Raw genomic sequence first — 7593 nt, forward strand, 5'->3', positions numbered from 1 at the left:
CCTTTTTTAAACTAGAACTCATGAACTTCAAGTTTCATGTTCAATATGCAATCTCAATATTCAAAGTTAAAGGACGTTTAAATGAGAGCAAACTCTCTTTAAATTTGAACACTTTCAAACCTTGGAGCATATCAAAGATGAGAATTTTCTAGCATGACACGTCCAATCTTTGAATATTTAGCCTCCTAATTTCAATATTAGTTCTATATTCAAGTTCAAGTTCAATATTCATGTTCAAAATCGATGATACTTTTTAATGAACAACCTCGTTTTAAAGTTAGATTCATACAAAATTTAGACTCAAGGGGAAACATGTCATACTTGAACAAAGCTTTACTCGATTGAATTTTCAAGATCGCACCTTTCAATTCCTTTATTGCAATTTAGATTATTTATGCTCTAACTTTCTTATTTAATCGCTTATTTCAATTCCGCACTTTACAATTCATTCAATTTTACACCCAATCCATTCTAGATGTTGCATAATTTTACTTTTATGCACCCTATACTATTTCTTGTGATGATTTTCTTTACTTGTTTATTGCTTTCATCACCACACTTGCTAATCAACAAAATACAAAAGTTCAATCGCGCCTATAACAAGATAAGTTTTGGACAACCGACCTAGGTTCCTTGAATTTGATTAAAGCGAAGGGATCACGTACAAATTAGCAAATTCTATGTTTAAAATGTATGCCAAACGCACCTAAACAAGTGTCATGATAAGGATTTCTCTTTACGAAAACGATACTTGTCTTGAATTTACCAAAGTTTGCAAATCTTTCTAAATAAGTGTCTCATTCCCGTATCCGGATATCTATTAGGTTTCCGGGTCCAAATTTCCTTATCCGAGTGATGGTCTTTCCAAAGCGACCCTTAAATAGTTTGGTGGCATCTCCGTCGAAATTCAATGTTCAAATCCGTAGGGGCCTTTACGCTCTGTTTTTGAATTTCGATTTTCAATGTTTAAAAACTGGTTAACGTCATTAGCATGACTTTAGAAATTGGCTCCCCTTGGGGGTTGGATTGTCAAAAATCAAGTCTATTCTAGTAGTCACACTTCTTGATAAACCGTCTAAGTTTGGTTGTTGGCAATTTTCAAACGAATTTTGTCAACCTTCTAAAACTTACATTCAAAATACAAATATACAAGAATACGATAAAAAACGCCCCCTACAATCTGGCGACTCCGATGGGTAGTTATATACAAAAAATTCGAGCACAGACAAAATTGTGCAAACTGCCACTGTCTAGCTCAAGCGCCTGGCACACAATGCTCCCTCTGGTGCACCTTCCAGTGCCCCTGGCGCATCCCTGTATTTGGCGCAGTGGTCTGCAGTGGCACAAGTATAATTTTTGCCTTAAGTGCTTGAATTGGGAGTTAGTTCGAACAGTATCCTTCGAAAGATAAGCTTCTAAACTTTGAGAACGAGCACCGACATGATTGATTTCAAACTTTGGTTTGTTCAATTGTGTTTAGGCATTGCATGCATTTTTTGAAAATTCAAAATCAAGTTTTCTAACTTCGCCTCATACAGATGTGTTTTACATTCGAGGTAAACTATGGGGACAATGATTTGGTCGTTCTCCATATGGCTCCCGGCCAAAGTGTTTGACCATTTTCGAGTCTACCAAACCTTGGAATTTGTCAACTATGCTCCCGAAATTTTTGTACATGGAGGGTGTTTGCAAACATACATGTCCCTTGGGTGGAGGCGCCTTGTTTCGAACTCCCCTCTTAGTCAAGGACCCTTTGACACCCTAAGCCGACCATTGCATCATCCAAAACTTAGACCGACCTTAGGTTGATAACTTTGCATGTCGCATTCATATCCATGTTAGTGTGACAACGTGCTCTGTTGTGCATATTATGTGGGTGTCTTTGCACGCGTAAATGGCTAACCCAGAGTTCTAGCTTTGCCAAAACCTTTAGCCTCCAACTAGGAAACTCAAACCTCCTAGGAGCCGAGTCTCATGCATAAATCGCCGATTTAGGGTCATCATTTAGGAGTACCACTCCGTTCAATTCAAAAACCCCTAAACACGCCTCACGCAAAATAGCCTATCCTCTTATCTCGTCAAACGAAGGCGTTATAATGCCGAAATTCCGAGTAAAAAACCCTTGGTTATTTCCAAATTCAAGAGTCCATACCATGGCGTCATAATGCCGAATTTTCGAGTCAAATTTCCATGTCAAAACTTTCAAGTCCAATTTTCAAAAACAATCTCAAATCTCCAATTCAATTTTCAAAACTTCAAATACAATTCCGAGTCAATACCTCACCGTACTAATTCCAAAATCAAACTACAAACTCAAATAAAAATCAAAACTACGAGTCAAAATATTTGCCTACCTCTATCGAGTCATAATCCTCATATACAACTTCAAAAATCCAATCAGGTTGAAATCACCCAAAAATACTCCTAGTTCAAATCAAATATTTCCATCGGATTGAAAATCCCATAAAATATTCCAATTCCATCGGGGTGAAATCGCCCAAAAATAATCCTAGTGCAAATCATATATTTTCATTGAGTTGAAAATCCCCTAAAGTATTCCAATTCAAGTCGGGTTGAAATCCCCCAGAAATACTCCTAGTTTAAGTCAAACATTCCAAAGTCGGGTTGAAATCCCCATAAATATTCATGGCTCAAACACAACATCCAATCGAGTTGAAATCCCCCAGAAATATTCCTAGTTCGAATAAAATATTTACAACGGGTTGAAAATCCCTAGAAGAATACAAACCTCCTCATACAAATTCCAAAATAATTTTTAAAGGGTTGAAATCCCCCTAAAATAATAAAAATATCCAAAGCCGGGTTGAAATCCCCCTGAAATAATACAAAGCTCCGAACCCGGGTTGAAATCCCCCATAAATAATACAAATTTCCAAAGTCAGGTTGAAATTTCCCAAAAATATCCTTAATACAAATACAAACATAGCCGGGTTGAAATACCCCCTAAAAAAGTACAAATGCCATTGGGACATATTTATCGTTGAGTTTTCTATTTTCTCACCAAAAAATGAAGCATTTTATCGTTGAGTGTTTTTATTTTCTCAGCAAAAAATTTAATATTTTTATCGTTGAGTTTTACATTTTCTCACAAAAAAATTGATTGTTTTATCGTAGAGTTTTTCGCTTGCTTGCCCAAAAGTCCGGATATTGTGTTTTTCCCAGTTTCTCTAAAAAAAATAAGGTAGTAGAATTTTCCACTTTCTCGCCAAAAAAGCAGGATATTAAGTAGAGTTTTCCTTTTTCTCGACAAAAATGTAGGATATTGAGTTGTGCGTTTTCTTGTTAAAAAAAATTGATATGAGTTTCTTGTTTTCTTGCCCAAAAAAAAAATGATTAGCGTTTTTGTAAAGTTCCCTTCTCCATCTGAACGCCTTCAATGACTTTGTGAGAAGGAATAAGTTTCGATCCACAAATCTCCAATCACTCGTGAGGAGAAATGTTGACATTCCAAGTGATGACCCTTAAGTCAAATTTATCACTCGGGGGCTCGTGAGACCCTGGCACCTGAATCAGCTTCTCAAAACTAGATTCTTTAGACACACTCCGACCACAATACTTTGATCATGGTCTTAACCAGACTCAATCAAAGTGGGGGCTAACTGTAGACGCCTACATTTGACCCTTGTCCTGAAGCGGAAAGTTCGATGATGAAGCTATAACCCACTTGCCCAACGCTCCCCCGACTAAGAAAACGAGCATTCTAAAGCCGACTAAAATTACCCTTGATGTAAGATTTCTATTTACATTAATTACCAAAAACAGTAACTGTTATGCTAAGTAGCCACTAAATATTGAACCCGAACAAGATAGACTTTAATATTGACTAAAAGATAGAATTACACTCTAATCAATCTTTTAGAAGAGTGTAAACCGTAAGAAAATGATACAATTCAGAATTAAACCGAACAATCCAGGAGACGTGCTACGCCAAGCTACCATTGCTAGTAATTTCTAGCGCTAGCAAGCAGGCGTGAAGCAGATCTAGCGTTTGCTAGGTGGACGCGACCAGTTTCTAACGCTTCAGTTTGATTTAAATCAAATACAAATACGACGCATTTGACGCACGCACGTCGAGATCTTGCACCACCTATGCCTTGCTTACCGCCATGGCACCGCATGGGCGACAAGCTCCTTTGCTCGTCGTTTCATGCCCGCACCATTGCAACACCCCTTAAGGGTAACAGTAGGCTTTCCATTGCTTCATGCGTCCAACTTTGTTAGTCGATTTTATAAAATCAAAATTTTATTATTTTCAAAATATTATGACTAATTAATAAATCATATGACTTTCTTAAATATTTAGGCGATAAATGAAAATTCATTAAGAAAAACAATTTTCGATTATATTAGCTTCAGGGATTAAAATCTAGGTTATAAATTTTTAAAAATCCAAACTTTAACAAATTTTATAGTGGTTTTTAATCATAGGATCCCAATTAAATTATCAAATAATTATAAAAAATCAAATCAAATTCCAAATTATTTGAAAATTCAAAGAATTAATTATAAGTACAAATTGGGTTGCATAATTAACGAATTTAGTCCAAATTGTTAAACATATGCAGTAGGTCAATTATTAATTCAAGATTTACATACAAGATTAGCAAATATTTAATTTCACATCATAAAAACTACAAAATTTGCAATCGAAAAACTAAAACCTCCAAAAAGTCATAGTTAGGCTCGAATTTGGGAATTCTGGGTACGGCTGCAAAATATGAATTTTGTCAAAATTTTAAAATGCCATTTACATGCGAATATACACTATGAAAACATAAGATTCTGATCATTATTCACAAAACTGCCTAAAATCCTGCGAACATATAAATAAATAATCGCATGAATTTGCAATTAATCACACCAAATTAATTCACCCCTTTAATTCTTTGCAAATTTATAAAATTTAATCCATGTTAACGAAAAATGATAATGAAATTAATTAGAGGCTCGTGATACCACTGTTAGGTTATGAACAATATAATTCATGCGAAAAAGCCATAAAGTCGGAATCCAAATTAATTGCCACATAATCAATTAGCATAATTTAGTATACATACTATGTGATGCATGCCTTCCCTCGATGCTCCCGAACCGAACAAGAACAAGTATAGATCTCCAAATGTCGCCCCTCCGTAGATAGTCCACAACACGTTCGGATCCGCCTTAGGTTCAACCAACTAGGATATAATCTAAGGTTTTTATGCACTCGAGAACTCACAATAAGTGACAGACAAAAATATTGAATTTAACTTGTGATGTATGATATAAATTTATGATCATGGATCACATATTTATAGGGGAATAGAGTAGTCATATCCTTGTAGAATTAGATTTACTAAAGCCCTTAGAATTAGGATTTAAGTCAATCTCAAATGCTTAGTCTTTTACATCCAAATACATAGGTATTAGGATTATCATGAAGTTCTAAATCAAGCAGGATAAGGGAAACGGATAGCTTGTGGCCCAAGATACTTGTCGCGCAAGTAGACTTGGCGCTCAAGCCCATGAGCCATGCGGGCAGCAGCCTTGGCGCGCAAGGCTTGCTTTGCTGCCTTGGCGCTTGCCTCAAGCCCACACGCGCAGGCCTCGCTGGGCGCTAGGCCTGGCGCTGGCGCTGGGCCTTGTGCTTGGTGTTGGCGCTGGGCCTTGTGCATGGCGCTGGCCTGTCGAGCCTTTTGTGCTTGCTCGTCGAGCGATGGGCTTACTCGCTTGTCGGCCTGTCGCTCGTCGTGCTTCCGATTCGTTTTCTGATTCCGGAATTTATTTTCGATTCGAACAATATTTACGTTTCATATAATATTTTCGATTCCGACAATATTTTCCGATTTCGACAATATTTCTGATTCCGATAATATTTCCGTTTCCGGCAATATTTCCGCGGCAATATTTCTATGTCCGTTAATATTTTCCGAAACAAACCATATTTCCGTTTCCGATAATATCTTTGACTTCGATAATATTTATATTTCCGTCATGGACCATATTTCTGTTTCCGGCAATATCTTCATTTCCGGCAAATATTCTTTCTTTGCCTTTTGATGATTTCAGCTCCCACTGGAACCAAGATCCATCATTTCCGAATGTCCATGATTAGATATTTACTGAATATTATATTCACCTAATTACTTGATCCGTTCACGTACTATTTATGTGACCCACGGGTTCAGCTAAGAGTAAGTTGTGGCATTAATATTATTAATTCCACTTGAACTGAAGCGGCCTCTAGCTAGGCATTCAGATCACTTGATCTCACTAAATAATTAACTTGTTTAATTAATATTGAACCACATTTATTAGACTTAGCCTAAATGCTTTAAATGCAAGCTTGGACCAAGGGAATTATTTCCTTCACATTTCACGTTGGCAGTTTCCGAGTTCTTTTACTATAAAACCCCCCATTTTTACACAATTGAGGAGGATAAAATCAACACATAAACATAACGATGTAATGCTAAATAATTCTCTCAATATACAACTCTCCTAAAAATACAAATTTCCTAAAATCTTCAAGTTCTAAACATCAAATAAATTGGGGCAACATCTTGGAAGCACCATCCTGGAAAAACTAGGTATTTTGAGGCCCTAAATCTCTATATTTCTATTCTTTAATCTTTTAGATTCAATTAATCCTATGAGTTTTAGTGAGTTTATTACTCACTTAAACTAGGATTTGCACAAAAGGAGTAATATTTAAGGGGTTTCATATATATACTTAAATCCCTCTTAAATGATCTTTCATACTCCATTTCAAGTTTCAAGTTCTAATCTTTAATGATTGTTTTCAAAAATACTGATTAGTAAGTTGAGGTTTTCACTCTTGAAAATGCTCCTTACAACAATCATCATACAAATCTTACAAAAACCCAAGCTTGTATCAATATTCAATGATGTTTGAAGAAGTTCAATTCCTTCTTCAAACTAGAAGCCATGAATCATTAAGTTTCATGTTCAATATATATACAATTTCCATATTCAAAGTTCAATGAAATTTAAATGAGATCAAACTCTCTTTAAATTATTACAAGTTCAAGCCTTGGAGCATATTAAAAATGAGATCTTTTAGCATGAAAGTTCTAATCTTTAAGAATCTAGACTCCTAATTTTAATATTCAAGTTCTATATTCAAGTTTAAGTTCAAATTGAATATTCAAATTCAATCAATGATACTTTTTAATAAGCAACCTCATTTTAAAGATAGGTTCTTTCAAAGTTGAATCCATGGGAGACCAAGTTATACTTGAACAAGTGTTTCTCGTTTGGATTACCAACATCGGGCACCTTCAATATCTAGTATTGCAAATTCAATTAATTATGCCTTAACATGCTTATTTAAATGCTTATTTCAATTTTTCACCTTTACTATTCATTCAATTTGGTTACACCTAGTCCAATCTAGGTGGCGTATAACTTTACTTATTGCACCCTCTATTTATATTGTGATGCTTGCTTTACTTGTTATTACTTTCATCACCCAACATGCTAGATCAACAATATACAAAGTTCCAATCACACTTAAGAAAGATGATTATTGGACAACCGGACTAGGTTCCTTTAATTTGACTTAAACCAAAG

Source organism: Spinacia oleracea, chromosome 5, assembly GCF_020520425.1.
Source record: "Spinacia oleracea cultivar Varoflay chromosome 5, BTI_SOV_V1, whole genome shotgun sequence".
Classification (NCBI taxonomy): Eukaryota; Viridiplantae; Streptophyta; class Magnoliopsida; order Caryophyllales; family Amaranthaceae; genus Spinacia; species Spinacia oleracea.